The sequence below is a fragment of the Notamacropus eugenii genome, chromosome 4, assembly GCF_028372415.1.
Source record: "Notamacropus eugenii isolate mMacEug1 chromosome 4, mMacEug1.pri_v2, whole genome shotgun sequence".
In the NCBI taxonomy this organism is placed as follows: Eukaryota; Metazoa; Chordata; class Mammalia; order Diprotodontia; family Macropodidae; genus Notamacropus; species Notamacropus eugenii.
In genome coordinates this window covers 448,919,311-448,937,861 of record NC_092875.1, presented here as the reverse complement: position 1 = coordinate 448,937,861, position 18,551 = coordinate 448,919,311, and the positions used below count along the sequence as shown (strand labels likewise).

Below are 18,551 nucleotides of genomic sequence, written 5' to 3'. Positions count from 1 at the left end.
TCTTCAAGGTTAATAATGCTATTTTATTGAAAGTTCTCTTGGCTTTTTCTCAGTCTCCATACTTTTAATTTTTATTATTATTAGTGGAGGCAATCAGGGTTAAGTGACTTACCCAAGGTCACAGAGTATCTGAGGCTGGATTTGAACTCAGGTCTTCTTGACTTCAGGGCTGCTATTTTATCCACTATGCCACCTAGCTCTCCCTGGTCTCCACTCCTTTTAACTTCATTGCAGTTTTTGAGAGTGTTGAGCACCCCTCTCATTCTTCTGGATATTCTCTTTTCCCTCAATCAAACAATTATTTAAGTGTCTACTGTGTGCCAGGCACTGTGCTAACTCCTGGAGGAGTCCATGATCATGAAGAGATTCTATTGGGAAAGATAACATGTAGATATAGAAGTCAGTGACTTTTCATGACACTGCTTTCTCCTGGTTCTCCTCCTTCTCTGACTACTCCTCTGTTTCGTTTGCTAGATAATTTTTTGTTGTAGTTGTTGCTGTTCAGTTATTTCTGTTGTGTCTGACTCTGTGACCTCATTTAGAGTTTTCTTGAAAAAGATACAGGGGTGGGTGCTTTTCCATTTCCATCTCTAGATCGTTTTACAGATGAGGAAACTGAGGGTTAAGTAACTTGCCCAGGGTCACACAGCTAGTGTTTGAGGTCACATTTGAACTCAGATATTCCTGACTCCAGGTCCAGCACTCTATCCTCTGTGCCACTCACTTGTTGGATCGTCTATGTGTGGACGTATGTCTCTACTCGTTCCTGGGCTCACTTCTCTTTCTCTCTGTATTCTTGCTCCATCTCATCAGTTGCCAGGAATTTAATTATCTCTATGCAGATGACTCCCAAATCTGTACATACCCAACTCTCTCTCTTGAGTTTCTGTTGTACATCACCCACTGTCTGCAGGACACTTGGATATCCCATAGGCCTCTCAACTCCAACATGTCCAAAACATGACAAATTATCTTTCCCTCTAAACTAACTTAACCTTCCTAACCTCCATCTTTATGCTGATGGTACCACTGTACTTCAGACACCCAGGCTTCCACATTCTTCATTCTTCCTCACACACTGTGATCTGCTGCCAAGTTTCAGTTTTTGTTTTAAAATTCTATTTCCTCAACATTTTTTTGCATCTGTCCTTTTCCCAACGCCCCTCTCACACAGCTTACAACCTGGATCAAGGATTTATTTAAATCTTTTTAGTTTAAATAAATTTAAATCTTTTAAATCTTCCTGCTTCCTGCTTTTCAATCCATCTTCCACATAGGTGCCAAAATACTCTCCCTTAAAGCATAGGTCTCTCTAGGCCACTTACCTACTCAAGAATTTTTAGTGGCTCCCCATTGCTTCTAGAATAAAATATAAACTCTTCAGCTTGACATCCAAAAATAGTATGTTGTCTAAATTTTGGCAGATCTTTACCTATTTTTATCTGTTGATTGTCTTTTTTTTCCCAATGTAAACAAGGTAGAAACCTATTTAATCAACTTTGAGGACAGAGTTCAAACCTCTGTACAAAAAGCACTGAATTTGTCTTTGGGGAAATGATGCAAGGTAAACAAAAACCAGCTTGGTAGGGGAAGGGGTAAAGCTTTTCATTTGGTTGGTGGAGGAGGAGGAATGTTTCCAGGTTTTTCCGAGGGAAGAGAGTCTGCAATACCGGGGACATAGGAATTGGGGGATATACTCCTGGTTTGGGGGATGTACACCTGGGGCCTGGGGAGTGAATCCCTGGAGCCTGAGAATTAACTCCTGGAGCTTGGAGGTGAACCCCTAGCATTCGAGGGTGAACCCCAGGTGCTCAAGGGTGTTGACTGTCTTATTCCAAGATTATATTTAAATGTTCTTAAGGTGATTTGGCTTGAGTCTCACACTAAACTTCTATACAGTCACTGTTTCCTCTACTTCTTCTCACTGTTTTCAATTCAAGATGAGACACCTTCATTAAACACCCACTATATGCAAGACACCATGTTCTGTGCTGGAGATACAAAACCAAAAGATGATATTATACATACATTGTTCCTCATGCTTATTATTTCCTTAGGGCTTTGAAATTCAGCTATCATGGTGTGTAGAGGTTTGTTTAGGAATACTTTCAAATTTTATGGTGTTCCAAAGGTGGCCCAGGGGAAAGAGTGCTGGACCTGGAGTGACCTCAGACACTTACTAGCTGTTCAACTCTGGGCAAGTCACTTCACCCTATTTGCCTCAGTTTCTTCATCTGTCAAATGAGCTGGAGCAAAAGAAAGGCAAATCCCTTCATTTTCTTTGCCAAGAAAACCACAAATGGGGACACAAAGAGTCAGACATGACTGAACAACAACGAAGCTTAAAAAATACTGTCATGTATATCTTCTCTTTCATCCTTAAAATGACCTTGTGGGGTAGACTTAGCTATCTTCATTTTACAGGTGAGGAACTGAGATGCAGAGGATTTGAGTGATTTGCCCAAGGTTCCATAATGACTAAGTGTCAGAGAGGGTATGAGAATACAGGAATCCTAGACCAGTGTTCTTTATACCATGCTGCCTCTTTTAAAAGACTGTAATAAAGAACATTTAGCAAATCATGAACTATCTTTCTGTTTATACCCCAAGCCCCTCCAATTCATATGATCACAAATGTGAACTACAAGAGATCTTAGAAGTTACCCAGGCTAATCCTCTAGTTTACAGATGAGGAAACTGAGGTCTAGAGAGGTGAGATGATTGGTACCAGAGACAGATTTCAAACTCAGTTTGAATGAAAGAGCAAGCAAGTATTTAGTAAGTACCTACTTTCTGCCAGGCACTGTGCAGATACACACAAAAGTGAGACTGCTCCTGACCTCAAGAAGTTTACATTCTAAATGAGACACAATGCACATAGAGGAGCAGAGGCCAGAGAAGGGAGCGTTGGACTGGGTTTATGAGCCAGTCAGCTGTCACGCCATTTGAAATAGCAATGGTTTGATTACTTTTCTTCAATGTGAGAGCAATAGGTGGCACGTATATACATATGGGATAGCAAGGCAAGTCAGACAGCAAGATGTTGATTAGGCCCTGTTTTCCTGGTAGGTGCTTGAACCATGGTCCGAGGCCAGCTAAATTTAATGAAGTTGGTGAGTTCATTACATATTAGGTGAGTTCCTCAACAGGGCAGGGTCAATCAAACCTTAGTGAATTGACTGCCCAAGGGTAGAGAGGGGTTTGGGTTTGGGTCTGAATGGTAATTATACCCACATATATGTCATGAATCATATATGTATACATGCATATAAAGCCTTTCTCTAATGCAGATGTTCTTGGAATTTCTTACAATCAACCATATATGAAAGACTTTCCTTTGAGAGTACTGCCATAATTCAGTTTATAACTTGTTGCTTTTGATTATAGATGGGATCCTACTTAAAATAACAAATTTGAATATATAGACCCATTCAGGGGTATGTCCTGGATCAAACTAGAATAGGGCCTGAAATAGAAAATACTTTATTCCCCTTGTAATGTAGCTGCCTTTTTTCCTATGCTTTTTACATTGGATCATTTCTAGCATCTTAGATAAAGAAATGACCTTATAAATCGATAAGCTGGAATCTTCATAGACTATTGTATCCCATGTTGTTCTATAATGTTATATAGCAATACCAGTAATATTTTGATCTTAAAAATCATAGGCTTTTCCTTTGATGGGCAGCTTGAGATCATTAAAAGAGCCTTGATTTTCTTTTTGGAGACAATTCAGGTAGCTCTCTTCCTCCTCCTTGACTCTGGACCCAATTTGTCCATGGATATCTTCTGATATAGATATATGCATACTGACAGTCATCCAGATTGTGCATCCAAGTACAAGTCTTAATCTCAGCAACAGCCTTCTTCATCTAATTGATCTTTCTTGGGTGGGTGATCAGGTCAAACTCTTTTGAGTGATTGTAGATCTCTTCCAGGACGCTCTGAAATGTTTTGAGCAGGGGTGGGAAACCTGCAAGGTCACATGTGGCCCTCTAGGTCCTCAAGTGCAGCCCTTTGACTGAATCCAAACTTCACAGAACAAATCTCCTTCATAAAAGGATTTGTTCTGTAAAACTTGGACTCAGTCAAAAGGCTGCTTCCAAGGATATAGAAGACCACATATGGCCTCAAGACTCTTAAGAGTTGATACAACCAGTAGAATGTCATTTACAAACAGAAACATCTGTAGAACCTGACCTTCTGCAGGGATTCCTCTTTAACTTGAACTCTATGCTGTACTGCCATCATCCCGCTAGTAAATACCTTTGGTAATCATACTTATAGAGCTATGAGTGATGACTGTGTGACCTGAGACCATTATGGTAGCTGTGAAGGCATAGCAGGTACCTGAAAGGCTGATGAATTGGGCTCTAGTGACACCAGTGGTTGGGTTAACACTCTGTTCAGGGTGCTACAACTGCTTCAAAGAGTCAAAGAGCTTAGCAAAGGGTTGTAGACTGGCCTGCTCAAAATCATAATGATGATCAGCTTACTGTCTCGGCATGCTGAATAAAATCCTTTTTGCTTTCTGAGTCTTCCTCATTACTCAAAGAGAACGTCTGAACAAAGGTTTTTTTCCTTTTAACAACCTAGGAGACCAAAAAATGATCCCCTATTTCTTTGAAAGAAATAAGGAAATTTGGAAGAGTGATATATTTGGAAGATAGAAAGCTCTGTTTTGGATATGTTGAGTTTGAGGAGTCTCTGAGAGACATTCAACTTGAAATTCTAGTAGTCACTCAGTGAGGACGGACAGAAACTCTAGGAGAATCTGGGGTTGGATATATAAATCACTGATTCATCTACATAGGGATGATAATTGACCCCAGGAAGCCAATGGGTTTCCAAGTGAAGGGGTGTAGATACAGAGGAGAGCCTTAGGGGGCATGGTTTTACATGCATACCCTTTGAATTCCTAACTTCTAATGTGATCGCTCAGAACCCTCTCTGTCATCAGCTACCATAGTCTAACTGGGCTGTACATGCAACCCAGGAGTTTGTAACTGAACTCAATTCTGCTCTTATGCCACAGAAATTGGGAAATTCTGTCTGGATCTACAGCAGTTATGGGCTGTACTTCAAAAGTGCTCAATTAAAGGACTAAGGAAGAGAGAACTGAGGCAAAGCACCAAATTGTACACAGGGCTCTACCAGGCTTCAGTGAAAAGGAACTGGCATCCAACTTATGCCAGTTGTCTCTCCCACAGATTATTTGGGGCAGAGATAACGGCCAGTGAAAAATTAATTTCCCCAGTTAAGGAGGAGCTTTGAGGATTAGTCCTTGAGGAAGTCATCATCAAAGAGGAAGAGTCAGAAAGCGAATGACAAATACGTAACTATTAGGAAGGGGTTGGCAAGCCTAAGAACTCATTTATTTAGTTGCTTATGATATGGAGTTAACTACAAAGTCAGATTAAAAATAGAAAGATTTTTCATATGTATCCTATTATAGTAATTCAGATGTTTTAATATTAATCTATTATAGATAAAGTATTAAAGTGACAAAACTTCTATGGTTCACTTGCCCTGATTATAGAAATTTGTTATGAAAGGAAAAAGGAAAGAAGTTGTTATGACAATATCAAAACTGTCTCTTCAAGGGAATGGAGTGACATAAATCATAACAGGGGAAAAATTCCCTTAGCTCTGTTTGGTTCCAGTAAAGAACCGCAACAGCCAATCATACAGAAATATTTCATGTTATTTACAGGGTGTCATGATCAGGTTCAGAATTTGCCAGGTGGGAAAATTTCCTGTTCAGAAAGGAAATGGTACAATGGGGAACTTGAGTCAAGATCATCCAACCTTTGTCTACAGTAGGTTGTTCTTTTAACTTTCCTAGGCACAGACATCCACCTTTAGTAGTTCTAAGATTGTTCTTCTTGGATGGTGGACTATTGACTTCATGACAATTCAGACAATCATACCTGAAATCAGAACTCAGAATAATATCAAATTCCAATCTTGAGATTTTACTTTAAATAATAATTTCACTAATTGCACTTTAGGGCTATGATATTATTTTTCTCATGTTGCAGTAACAGTTAACAATGAGCACGTATGAGGACATCTTATTCACCCTTCGTTTACAAATTAAGAATAATCACATTCTGGAGTTTCACACCTACAGTGAATATATGAAAGTTGATTCAAAATCCCAGAAAAATGCTGCCAACAGTAAGACTCCAATCTGTTAACCCTCAGGCAAAAATGAAATCTTTGAATCTAAGCTCTATTGTTGCTACATGGGCTCAAAGATGTGATTTCAATACATACCATTTATGAACAGGTACGATTTCATAATTTTTCACAAGTGACGGTCAAATAATCTATTAGATAAAACATAAAAATCAGATAAAAGCAATCTATCAGATAAAAAAAATCTATCAGCTAAATTTGTAAGTTTTCACAATTTGGGAATGGTCCTGATTTCTCAGACTTCAGTACTTTAGAATTTTGCAACATGCTGTTAGCGGGATTGGTAAGATCTTTTGACTTTGCTTGAATAGAAAGCCCTAAAACTTCACAGACAAGGACAGTTTAAGAGGTCTTTGCTACTTGCCTCCCCCACCCACTAGCAAATTATTATTATTATTATCCATTTTAAAGCAAAATATATCTACTTAAATACTTAATAGTTTTTTCAAACATTTTGACCACATTCTTTAGTAGCTCAGTTATGATCTAACAGTACCCAGATTCAAAGAGATTTCCTTTTTAACAGCATTTCTGATGTAATTCCTTCCCAAATTTTATAATACAGGAAAAATTTTATAAACACAGTAATAACATATGTAATATCATGTATTTAAAATATGAAATAAAACTTGTGACCAGTCAGACGCCTCCATTCCCTTGAATGCATTTCCCAATTGTCTTACAAAGAAAATCATTCATTTGATCACTTTTGGTATTCTATACCGATTGTATTCAAGACCAACATAGGATACTTACATTCACTGACACTCAGTGCTTACCACGTGCCAGGAACTAGGCTAAAGTGCTTTACAGTTATTATGTCATTTGGTCTGCACAACAGCCCTGGGAAATGGGTGCTCTTATTATCCCTTTTACAGATTAGGGAACTGCAGTAAACAGAGGTCAACCTGCTTAAGATCACATAATTAATAAATTTTTGAGATTGGATTTGACCTCAGGTTTTTCTCTTCTAGGTCTTTTCTTTTTCTTTCTTTCTTTTTTTTTTTTTGTTGAGACAATCAGGGTTAAATCACTTGCCCAAGGTCACACAGCAGTGTGGGAGACTGGGTTTGAACTCAGGTCTTCCTGATTCCAGGGCCAATGCTTTATCCCACTGTGCCACCTAGCTGACTGACCTATGTATTTTCTAAGTATATTGCCTTAATATCAAATAGCAAATACATTTTGCTTTAAGTTCTGATTTGCCCAATCATCTTAACAGCAGAGCTAATCTCATTGTAAAGGAGATCATGGCATAATTTAGTTGCAGAATTTGAATTTTCTGATTGCAGACCTGTCCATGGTGCCAATCCTTCATGGAGGAAAAAGAGCCAATTTGGTCTTTGCCTTGAAGTGATCTTGGAAACTGTGAAGTACAGTTTCTTTGTTTTGCAAATGAGGAAAGCAGTGAGATTCAGAGAAACTCAGGCAACTAGGTGGTACGGTAGATGGAATGCTGGCTTTGGCATCAGAATAGACTTGGGCTAGAGCTAACCTCAGACATTTACTAGGTCTGTGATCCTGGGCAAGTCACTCATTCTCAACATCAGTTCCCTCACCTGCAAAATGGAGATAATTATAGAACTTATCTCCCAGATTGTTGTGAGGATGAAAGAAGACAATATTTGTATTTTGCAAACTTTTAAGTGCTATGTAAATGCCAGCTATTATTATTATTTCTTAAGGTCACAACCCTTATAAAATAGCAAAACTGGTACTAGAAGTCATGTTTTCTGACTATTTTCTTTCTACCATATCTCAGATTGGTCAGGTGGGTGGTGCAATGGACAGAGGGCTGGAACTGGAGTCAGAAAGACCTGAGTTCAAATCCAACCTCAGATACTTCTTAGTTGTGTGACCCTGGGCAAGTCCCTTAACTCTGTTTGCCTCAGTTTCCTCATCTGTAAAATGAGCTGGTGAAAGAAATGGAAAATGATTGCAATATCTTTTCAAGAAAACCCCAAATAGGGGGCTCAAAAAGTCGAACATGATTGAAATGATTGAACAACTGCAAAAGTATCTCAGATTTCTTTTTATTTTTTCTTCTGAATAGTTTTAAATTGATAAAAGAATTTTTGTCACAGTTCTTAGGCAAAGGCTCAAGACCCTTAGTTTTTTCTTCAATGAATTAAATAGTTTGAGAACACCACCTGATTTATCAGGTCTTTTATTAAAAACCAATTCACCATTCCAAGAAATATGGGACAAAATACATGTTCCTTCAGTGTGTCTAAAGCAGCACTTTAAAATCAATTGGTAGAGTAAATTGAGAGAAGGCTGCCACACCCCCTTTCTTTGAGATTTTTGCACCTGTCTCATCTTCTGTTACCTACAAGGATTTTGTTGTACATAGTTAGATAATGAGCCATAACGAGCCACACTCATTTAGTAATCTGGATAAACAATTTAGCACTTCAGAAATTATAAGGATTTGGAAAATGCTCATCACTACTGTGGAAACTTTGAGAGATTTTTAGGAATTCAGAAAATATGATAATATTTTGAAGTACAGTAATTAATATTTTAGTCTACCCTGACCAGTCTGAAATTCCTTAGAGACATTATACCCCAATTTCAAATCCAATTAAAATCATGTCTATTGCTAAATTAACCCACAGAAACTCAAATCTAAATGTAAAATGATATATTCTCCTGATGCCAATTAATTAACCAAACATGCAAAAATATAGGAAAAATTATTAACGTAACAGTTTTGATATTAAACCTCAAAGGTCTTTGAGATGCTCTGATGGTAGGATGACAAATAAAGTAAATTCTTTGCTTCATATGGGAAGCCTTACTAGAAAAGATTTTGCCATGTGTAAAGATCTCAGGCATTGTGAAAAATGATCTTTTGCAAGCATATGGTGTTATAATTAGGTGTCATTGTGTGTAGAGGGTTTGAATAGGTTTAGCACCATAAAGAGCTGTACTAACTCAATGGAGCTGACAATGGGTTGCTGTGGTGTATTTCTTGCCTGTATCAGGGCCTTCTCTCTGTTATCATTGCTTTTAAAGAAGAAAACAGATCTCCTGCACTTGAAGATGAAAGGGCTCTCCTCTCATCTACTGTAGCTAGGCCTGATAGAATCCCAGGACTGTTCTTCTTTTCCATTCAGTGTGCATGAGACTACTTAACTTATGTCTCCAGTCTCTAGCACGAAGGCGTTTTTGGCATTTTTCCAGTATCTTTGATGGCTGTATAATGTCCCACAGCAGGAGCTGTGCTTTTATCTACAGCTCAGTCACTTTTCTTCATGCTACCCTATGGGATTATCTTCTGCCACTGGCAACAGACCTTGAATTTCTTTTCCTTCCACAAAAGGATTTGTTTTAAGATGCTATTGCATGTTATACTGTAATTAATTGCAAATCTTAGGAAGCGGGGATAAGTATGAAGCTAGATATCCTGATAAAGATGATCCTTTGAGCCTATGAAGAGAAGACTGGTTCTCATGCTGTGAAGAATGCACATTTCACATCAGTTTGTATTAAAATTCTCATAGCACAATTCCATGAATTCCTGTTGAGGGCCTTGAATGCCAGTCTCAGGAGTTTAATTTCTTATCCTGTAGTCAATGGGGAGCCATTGAAGATAGTTAAGCATGAGCATGACATTATCAGACTTGTACGTTTGGAAGATTGTTTGGACAGTGATGTGAAGCAAGGATTGGAAGAGGAGTGACAGAAGCCGTGAAGATCAATTATTGAAATAATGGAAGCAAGAATAGGACCCGAACCTGGGGAGTGGCAGTGAGAATGGATGAGACAGAACTGGCGGGACAGAATGGAAGAGGGCATGGGAGAAGGAAGAGTCAATGGTTACCATTTGGTGCCCTCAAAAGAATGCTCAATTTGGAGTCAGATGACCTTGATTCAGATCCTGGCCATAAAATTGCTTTGGTGCATAATCTTTTATGCATTTCGTGTTGGACTTCATGCTCCCTAAGGTTCCTTTCAGCACCCTACCTAAGTCTGGATGACTCTGGGGTTATAGAGGGCTAGAAAAGGAATTGGGAGGAGGGAAGGAGAAGCTCCATTTTGGACAATTTGAAATGGCAGTGGAACATCCAGCCAGGGGTGGGGAACCTGTGGCTTTAAGGCCACACAGAGCCTGCTAGGTCCTTAAGTGCAGCCTTTTGACTTAAGTCAAATTTTACAGAACAAAAATTTGGATTCAATCTAAAGACCTCACTTAAGGACCTAGAAGGTCTCAGGTGGCCTTTATGCCACAGATTTCCAACCCCAATCCAGACAGAGATTTCTTTCAAGCAATTGTGTAATCTGAGAGAATTTTCTACCATTTAAATCCCCCCCAGGCCTGGGTGAGTCAGAAGGGAGACAATGTGGAACTGATTCTGGGATCTTTCTCTACTACAAAGAGACTGCCCTGGGGTTGTTTTATTTCATTTTGTGATAGAGAATGTTATAACAGGGAGACCACTGTAATTTATGGTCTTTTGGGATTTCTAAGCAGTGTCAGTCAATCAACATTTAATAAGTGCTTACACTGTGCCAGGCCCTGTGCTAAGGACTGGAGATACAAAGAGAGGTGAAAAGATCATTTCTAGATACTATCAGTGAAGCTGGAGGAGGAGATAGATGCAGGATTGCATGAAACTGACCAGCTGCAAGGGGAGAGGATGCCACATCACAGCTGGAACCTGCTGCAGATGGAAAGCTACAGTGAATTTTGCCTAATTATTGGACTAACTGAGCATGAGAGAGTCTCTACTTCCCTACCTCTCTTTGTTTTTGAGGAACACTGTGAAAGTTCTTTCCTTCCTTCCACTCTCTGTGAGCTAAAGGAGTACAGGAGGAATCTCCCAGGATAGAAATGAGGGTGGGGAGTAGGGAAGGAATGAGAGACACCCAATCCCTGTTTTGTCAGGGAGGTTAGTATGCCTTTTTAACTTTCATTTGAATTTCATATACATAGAAATTGCAGGGATCCATATGTCGCTTGTCTGGATAATTTGGGGACAGAGGGGAGAGAAACTAAGAACTTGAAATCTCCCAAATGTCGGGGAGGTGGAGCCAAGATAATTGTAGCAGTTACTATTTTTGTTATTAATCAATCATCCCTTAAACTTTCAACCCTGGAAACAGTAGCATGAGCTAGAAGGAGAGGCTATTTTGCTACAAATGAAGGGTAAAAATATCTGGTCACAATTAGGAGGAGTACTCAGCTTTTAAATGTTTTCTAGTAGCTATTTAGCTTAGGTATGGTAAAAACTGGTTTATTTTAAGATCCAATTTAAAAAATGATTTATTTATCTATTGTATTTTTACTCAGTGCTCTACAGTGGAAAGAACACTGGCTGTGAAGCCTGAGGATCTGAATTCAAATCCCACCTCTGACACTTGCCATATGTATGACCTTGGACAAGTCATTTGACTTTCCTGGCCCTCAGTTTCCTTATCTGTAAAACAAGAGGCATGGAATAGATGACCTCTAAACAGCTCAAAGTCAATGTGTCCGAAACAGAACTCATTATCTTTTCCTCCAAATATCATGAGGGTTGGAAGGCAGGTGAAACCCCGCCATGCCCCGCCCCGCCCCCGGCAGACAAGAGTACCAGGGGCAGGTTGCCTGGAATGAATTTCTGGACTCAAGCGTTCTTGAAGTCAAGGTGGTAAAGATTTATTACGTTTTTCAGTGGGCAAGAGTTCTTAGGGAGCCTCCAACCTTAGCGGGGAACAAGCAAAGTTTATGTTGTATATTATATAGTGTAACATGTGCCAAGTGTGATGACTAGATGATTCAGGGCGGGGATTAGGGAGTGGTTAAGGAATGGTTAGTTCTTAAAGGAACATGCACTTTTAGTATCTACTGTACAGGTATTTTACGCAGAGTTCATTGGGAAATAGCTCGGGGCAGCAGTGGGGGGGGGGTTACATGGAGGTGTGGTTTTAGGTCTGAAACTTCACTAAGTCAACAGTCAGGACTGACTGAGGAATACCAGGCTGCTCTCATCAATGTCTTGTTAGACAAGATAAATGTAAGGGAGTATACGTATGTCTAAGCCTAGGATACATATGATTGTTCAGTGAGTAGTAAATGTCATTATGACCCAGTACACAGCCAGTTCAGCCAGTACACAGCTGGTTCAAACTGATACATTCTATAGGTGCAGCTGGCTACTGTGTCAGGAAAAGAGATAATGGTTTTGCTAGGGCAGGGGAGAAACTGCCTGGGATATTGTGTTGAGGCTAGAGAGAGAGAAATGTGATTTTAGAATTGAGGTCCAAGCACAGACACCCAAGCACCTCATCAAACCCACCCCTCCTAGAAATTTTCCTATTCTTCCATTTCCATTCATCCAGGTCACATCCTTTTGTCATCCATGGCTCTTCACGCTACCTCATTCCATACAATGAAACTTCAGTCTCCTTTCTACTCGCAGTTATCACCCTAATTCAGATATCCATCACCTCTTCCCTGGGCTATTCAACAGGCTTCTAACTGAACTCTCTACTTTGAGTCTATCCTGATGCCAACCTGTCCTCTGCACAGTCAGCAAAGTTATTGTCCTAGAATATAGGTTTGGCCTCTCTGTCCTCTCTTCCCACCTCCACTCAATAAACTCCTCCAGTTGTTTCAGTCATGTCTGACTCTTTATGACCCCATTTGAGGTTTCCTTTCCCAGCTCATTTTACAGAAGAGGAAACTGAGATCAGCAGGGTTAAGTGATTTGCCCAGAGTTACACAGTTAGCAAGTATCTGAGGCTGGATTTGAACTCAAGTCTCTCTGACTCTCATTTCAGCAGTCTATCCACTGCACCACTTATCTGCCCAATCTGAGGTCCAGTGGAAAGAAGAGTCAGAAGGCACGTCAGAAGGCCAGATTTGAACTCAGGAAGATTGAGTCAATCTGACTCCACGTGGCACTCTATCCACTGGGTCACCTAGCTGCCCTGTCTACATGATAAAAGCAGAAATTTGGAAAAAAGGATTGAAGGTGAAGCAATAGCTCTTATATTTCCACCCAAAGGGCTTTTGTTTTTTATTTTCCTCCTTCTCTACCCTCCTACTTCATTTGCCAGAGAAACCAAAGTTTCTTTTTTACTGTTCATCTTGGTGTCTCAGTGCCTTGTACTATGCCTGGTATATAGTAGATGCTTAATAAATTCTTACAGATTGATTGATATGTTCTAGCTTGTCAGTTTTATTTCTTTCCCTCTCCACTCCACTGAGAAAAAAGAAAAGAAAAAGGCTAACCCCAGTGGGGAAGTTCCTCTCTTATTTCCTATACACTGATAAACTCTATCAAGTCCTTTGAAAATTAAATTTAATTTGATTTTTTTTATATCACCATGGTTTCTCCCAGAATCTCTCCATCTTCCCCTCCCAGAGAACCATTCCATATAATAACAGTACAACATATGTGAAGACATATGACACTCCAGAAAGAGTCCCACTCTTTCGTTCTAAGAACAGTAAGAAGGCCAATTTGGTTGGGAGTTCCAAAGATAAATGAAATACCTGTAGCATCTGCTTTGCTGGCTGACTGTATTTGTTCCAAAAAAGCTTGGCCTTTGGAAGCAGAGTCTCCTTCTGGTGAGAAAACCCCTTATATACCTAAGGCCTCAGGGACTGACAAGTTCTTCTTAAGATGAGAAAAACAACTTATCTTTTCCCCTAGTCTCTTATTAGATGTGTGAAAAGCTTGAATTTTCATTATTAAAAGAGCTAGGGCTGCAAGCTAAAAGAGAGCTAGTGTACCCATTCCTCTTATGGGAAAGAATTAGAATGTCAGTTGGGGACTTCTATCAAAGGCTGAAAAATTCCACAACTACATGCTTGGCAATACCTAGTCCATTAGGCTAGTGCCTGGAAACAACTGTGGGACCATCAGAGCACCATTATCTTTTCCTCTAAATCCTCCCCTCTTCCTAATTTCCCCACTACTGTCAAAGGCACCACCATCCTCACAGTAGAACAGGCTCACAAGCTAGGTGTCATCTGGGACTCCTTAATCACTTTTATTCCCCATAGATAATCTGCTGCCAAGTCCTCTCAGTTCTACCTTCAGAACATCTTTCATACACATGGTTCTTTCCTCCTCTGATACTGCCACCACCCTGGTGTTGACCCTCACCACTTCAAACCTGGACCATGAAGGTAGCCTTCTGATTGGTTTCTCTGTCTCAGGTCTCTCCCCATGCCAGTACACTCTGACCATAACACACCTTTTCCCTCTCCATCTAATCAGTACCAGTGACTCCCTATTACTTTCTTGTATCAAATATAAAAATCCTCTGTTTGGGTTTTAAAACTTTTCATAATCTGGCTCCTTCCTACTTTTCCATTCCTCTTATACCATAATCACCTCAAGGTGCTCTGTGATCCGATGATGCTGGATGCTTTCCTGTTCCTCAGAGAAGACATTCCAGCTCCAGAATCTGTGCATTTTCACTGGCTGACTCCTCAACCTGGAATTCCCTCTCTTCATTTTTGCTTCCTGGCTTCTTTTAAGTTTCAGCTAAAAATCTCACCTTCTGCAAGGAGTCTTTCCCAGTTCTCATTTATGCTAGTACTTTCCCTCTGAAATTATTTTAAATTTATTCTATCTATCTATCTATCTATCTATCTATCTATCTCTATCTATCTATCTATCTATCTATCTATCTATCTATCTATCTATCTATCTATCTATCTATTATCTCTCATATTGTCTCTCGTTAGATTATAATGTCAGGGAGAAGCCAAGATGGCGGAGTAGAAAGATACACATACCCTTAGCTCTTACTCCACATCCCATAAAATACCTGTAAAGAAGAACTCTCAACAAATTCTAGAGCAGCAGAAGCCACATTACAACAGAGTGGAGGAAATTTCTGTCCCAGAGAGACCTGAAAGACCAATGGGAAAGGTCTGTTGTGCACCAGACGCAGAGCAGAGCCCAGCCCTGCAGCACCGAAAGAAGTAGACCCAAGCAGGCTTCAGGGACAGAATCTCCAGCAGCAGCACAGATCCCTCAACCCACAGGCACCAAAGGTCAGCGAGAGGGTCTTTTTAGCTGGCCAAGAGGGGAGCAGCATGTCCCCATAACTCAGATCTCTTCAGGAGGTAACAGTAGAGGCAGCAGCTGATGGGGGCTCCCAAAGCAGGCAGTAGCCTGCATCCATTGTTGAAGGTCTCATCTTAAAGCCCTTGAGGCATCTGAGCCCTGGGTGGTGGCCCTGCCCCCACCTGAGCAGCTGATCTTAATCTCACACTGAATAGCAGCCCTGCCCCCACCTAAACCCCTGAGGCTAGGGAGCAGCTCATCTGAATCTCAGCCCCCAGTGCTGGCTTGGGGAAACTGGAGGCAAGGTGGTTGTGGAGAGGAAACTCAGAAGTCAAGTAACTGGCTGGGAAAATGCCCAAAAAAGGGAAAAAAAATTAGACCATAGAAGGTTACTTTCTTGGGGAACAGGTGTCTCCTCCCATCCATTCGGATGAAGAAGAACAAGGCATACTGTCAGAGGAAGTCAAGGCCTCTGCCTCCAAAGGGAACTTAAACTGGGCTCAGCAATAGAAGACCTTTAAAAACAAGTTAGCAGCTTACTAAAAGAGAACCAAAAAATGTTGAGGAAAGTAACAGCTTTAAAAAGAGGCTAACTCAATTGGAAAAAGAGGTCCAAAAAGCCAATGAGGAGAAGGAGGTTTTAAAAAACAGAATTAGCCAAATGGAGGAGAAGGTTCAAAAGCTCACCGAACAAAATAATTCTTTGAAAGAGAGAATTGAGTTCAGGGAAATGAATGACTTTGAGTTAAACCAAGCAGTTAGTAAACAAAAGCAAAAATTTGAAAAAAAATAGAAGAGAACGTGAAATATCTCATTGGGAAAACAACTGACCTGGAAAATTGATCCAGGAGAAATAATTTAAAAATTATGGGACTTCCTGAAAGCTATGATCAAAAAAAGAGCCTAGACATTATCTTCCATGAATAATTTCAAGGAAAACTGCCCTGATGTTCTAGAATCAGAGGGCAAAATGGATATTGAAAGAATTCACTGATCACCTCCTGAAAGAAACCTGAACAGAGAAACTCCTAGGAATATTGTGGCCAAAATTCAGAGTTCCCAGTTCAGGGAGAAAATACTGCAAGCAGCTAGATTATAATGTTGTTGAATACAGGGACTGTTTCTGCCTTTCTCTGTATTCCCAGCCCTTAGCTCAGTGTCTGACACATAGTAGGTGTTTACTAAAGGCTTGTTGACTTGAGTTGATCACCAATCAATTCTAGGAGAGACTGTGTTCTTGGGAGAGGTGGAATTCCATACAAGATAGGGGGTAATGGGGCCAGTGATGACATCATCATGGGATTTTGTAACCTTGTAGCATTGGACGCTTGAACTATCTCTCTACAATATGATTCTGGTCTCACATGTTCTCTGTGTGTGTCCCTTACTGTGTGTTCCTTGGCCACATGTACTCTCAATATGTATGTCCTTCATATGTTCATGCTGGCCACACTTATAATATGGATGTTTTCTATCTCTTTATCTCTTTCCCTCTCTTTCTCTACCCATCTCCCTATATACCTACATACATATAGTATGAGAATTCTCCTTTGGTTTATGATGGGGGAAAGTATTTTATTGCTACTTTTCTTACTATACTATTTATTTGGATAGCTAAAATTACAAGTATGGTACCTGGTACTAATCCACTTTCTTTCTTTCTCTAAGCTGGTTCACTTACCTCAAACTGCATTCATATTGGCAGGTACAAGGGTCTCCAGAAGGGTGTCCACACTGTTACAATTAACTCAGTGTTATAACAGTAACTCTGGTGAAGAAATTCCTCTCCTATTTACTGAACACTGAGGCTTCTGAGCCCCTACTAGTGTATGTTCCATTTCAGAAATTAGTTAAGGTGAATTCTACTAAGTCTTTTTAAAACTTAAGAAGACTTTTATTTGATTTCTTAAATATACCACAGTTTCCCCCAGAATCCATCCTTCTCCTTCCCCACCCCAGCCATATAACAAGTAGTCTATTGTTTTTCTAAGAAGAATGTAAAGCAGTACTGCTACTACTATAACCTTTCAACTGGAAGCAGAAGGTATTTGTTGGGGAACATGACCACAAACTTACACCTTGTCCAGGGAGTAATAAGACAGACAAACAGCTCCCAAGTGATTCACAACTCTGTACTAAGAATGTGGATGTCTCTTGTTTTGCCCAGGAACAATCTACATAATAACTCATTAATGGATGGATGGAACTGCTTCTCCATTGATTGGGCCACTCTTTTCTTGGACAACAAGGCTGCTTCTCCATGTTTGTACCACTCAAATTACTCCTCTCCTGGGTGACCAAGGTGGTACTACACTCTTTCAATGAAGGAAGAAACCATAAGTCTGGAATCTACAGGGTTTTTCCAGATATATTCACTTAGATGGCTGCCAATCAAACCACAACTGGTCAATGTATATTTATTTGTTCTGTAGCTACTAAACAGTTCTTGGAATCAGGGCTTCCTAAGCATCAACATCAATGCTCTCATATCAGCTATGTGATAAGTAGAGGCTGGGGAAAAGGACACTATTGCCTCTTTACCTTAAGTGAGCTCTTTTCCTCTGTAGACTGTTGTCTCAGTATCCATGAAGGACACAAACATATATGAGGTTTATCTAATTGTTGAAGCTGCTTGAGAGATCAGGAAGCAGGGCAAGGTTATTTTATGAGGGTGTCCAAGCTTGGTCCTGCCCCTTAGAATTGTTTTGCAGGCTTTGCCTGGAGTATGAATACCAATCTGAGATTCCATTCTATTCCTTCCATATAGTAGGGAGTGGAGAACCTAGACAATGAAATCCACAATTCCATGGAATTACTTTTATGCTGAGGAGAGTGGAGAGGCTTCTGAGATATTGGGAACTCCTGGGAGGGCAAGGTAGCCTAAAGGGTATAGAGCCCCACTGGAACTGCCAATGTAGAACAAACTGAGTGGAGTAATGGAAGAGTTGGAACTGATTCTGAAGTACTGTGCTGGTTATGCATGGCCTATGAAGGTCTGGGATCTGGAACAGGAGAGGACCCATTGGAGCAAGGTTGGTTGGCACTGGTCACTGCTATGAAAAATCCCTAACTAGTGAAATCAAATGAGAGGCAGTTCAAAACCTCTCTTTTCTTTCCTTCCCTTCTTTCCAGCCTTTCTCCTTCTTACTTTCTCTGAATGCTTGTTGTTTTGAAGTCAGTGAATTCTAAGCCCACAATCATTTCTTCCCATATCCTGGGCACAGAGGGTAGTCAGTGGGAAGATCAGGGAGGAGTATATAACTCATTTAAAATTACCTTAATGTGTTTCAATAAATCATGTGTCCATTAAGTGTAAAGTGTCTGTTTTTATAAATG

The 18,551-nt window shown here is 40.1% G+C and overlaps 1 long non-coding RNA gene across 1 annotated transcript in view; it reads right to left on the bottom strand.

Annotated features, from left to right (window-relative positions):
* Positions 1 to 1,426, bottom strand: part of LOC140501956 (uncharacterized) — a 55,029-nt gene extending 53,603 nt beyond the window's left edge. The window contains exons 1-2 of the long non-coding RNA XR_011966454.1: positions 1,326 to 1,426; positions 113 to 368 (exon numbers count right to left, since the gene is read on the bottom strand). This is a non-coding gene — a long non-coding RNA (uncharacterized lncRNA). The remainder of the gene's footprint in view (positions 1 to 112; positions 369 to 1,325) is intronic.
* Between the last annotated feature and the right edge of the window lie 17,125 nt (positions 1,427 to 18,551).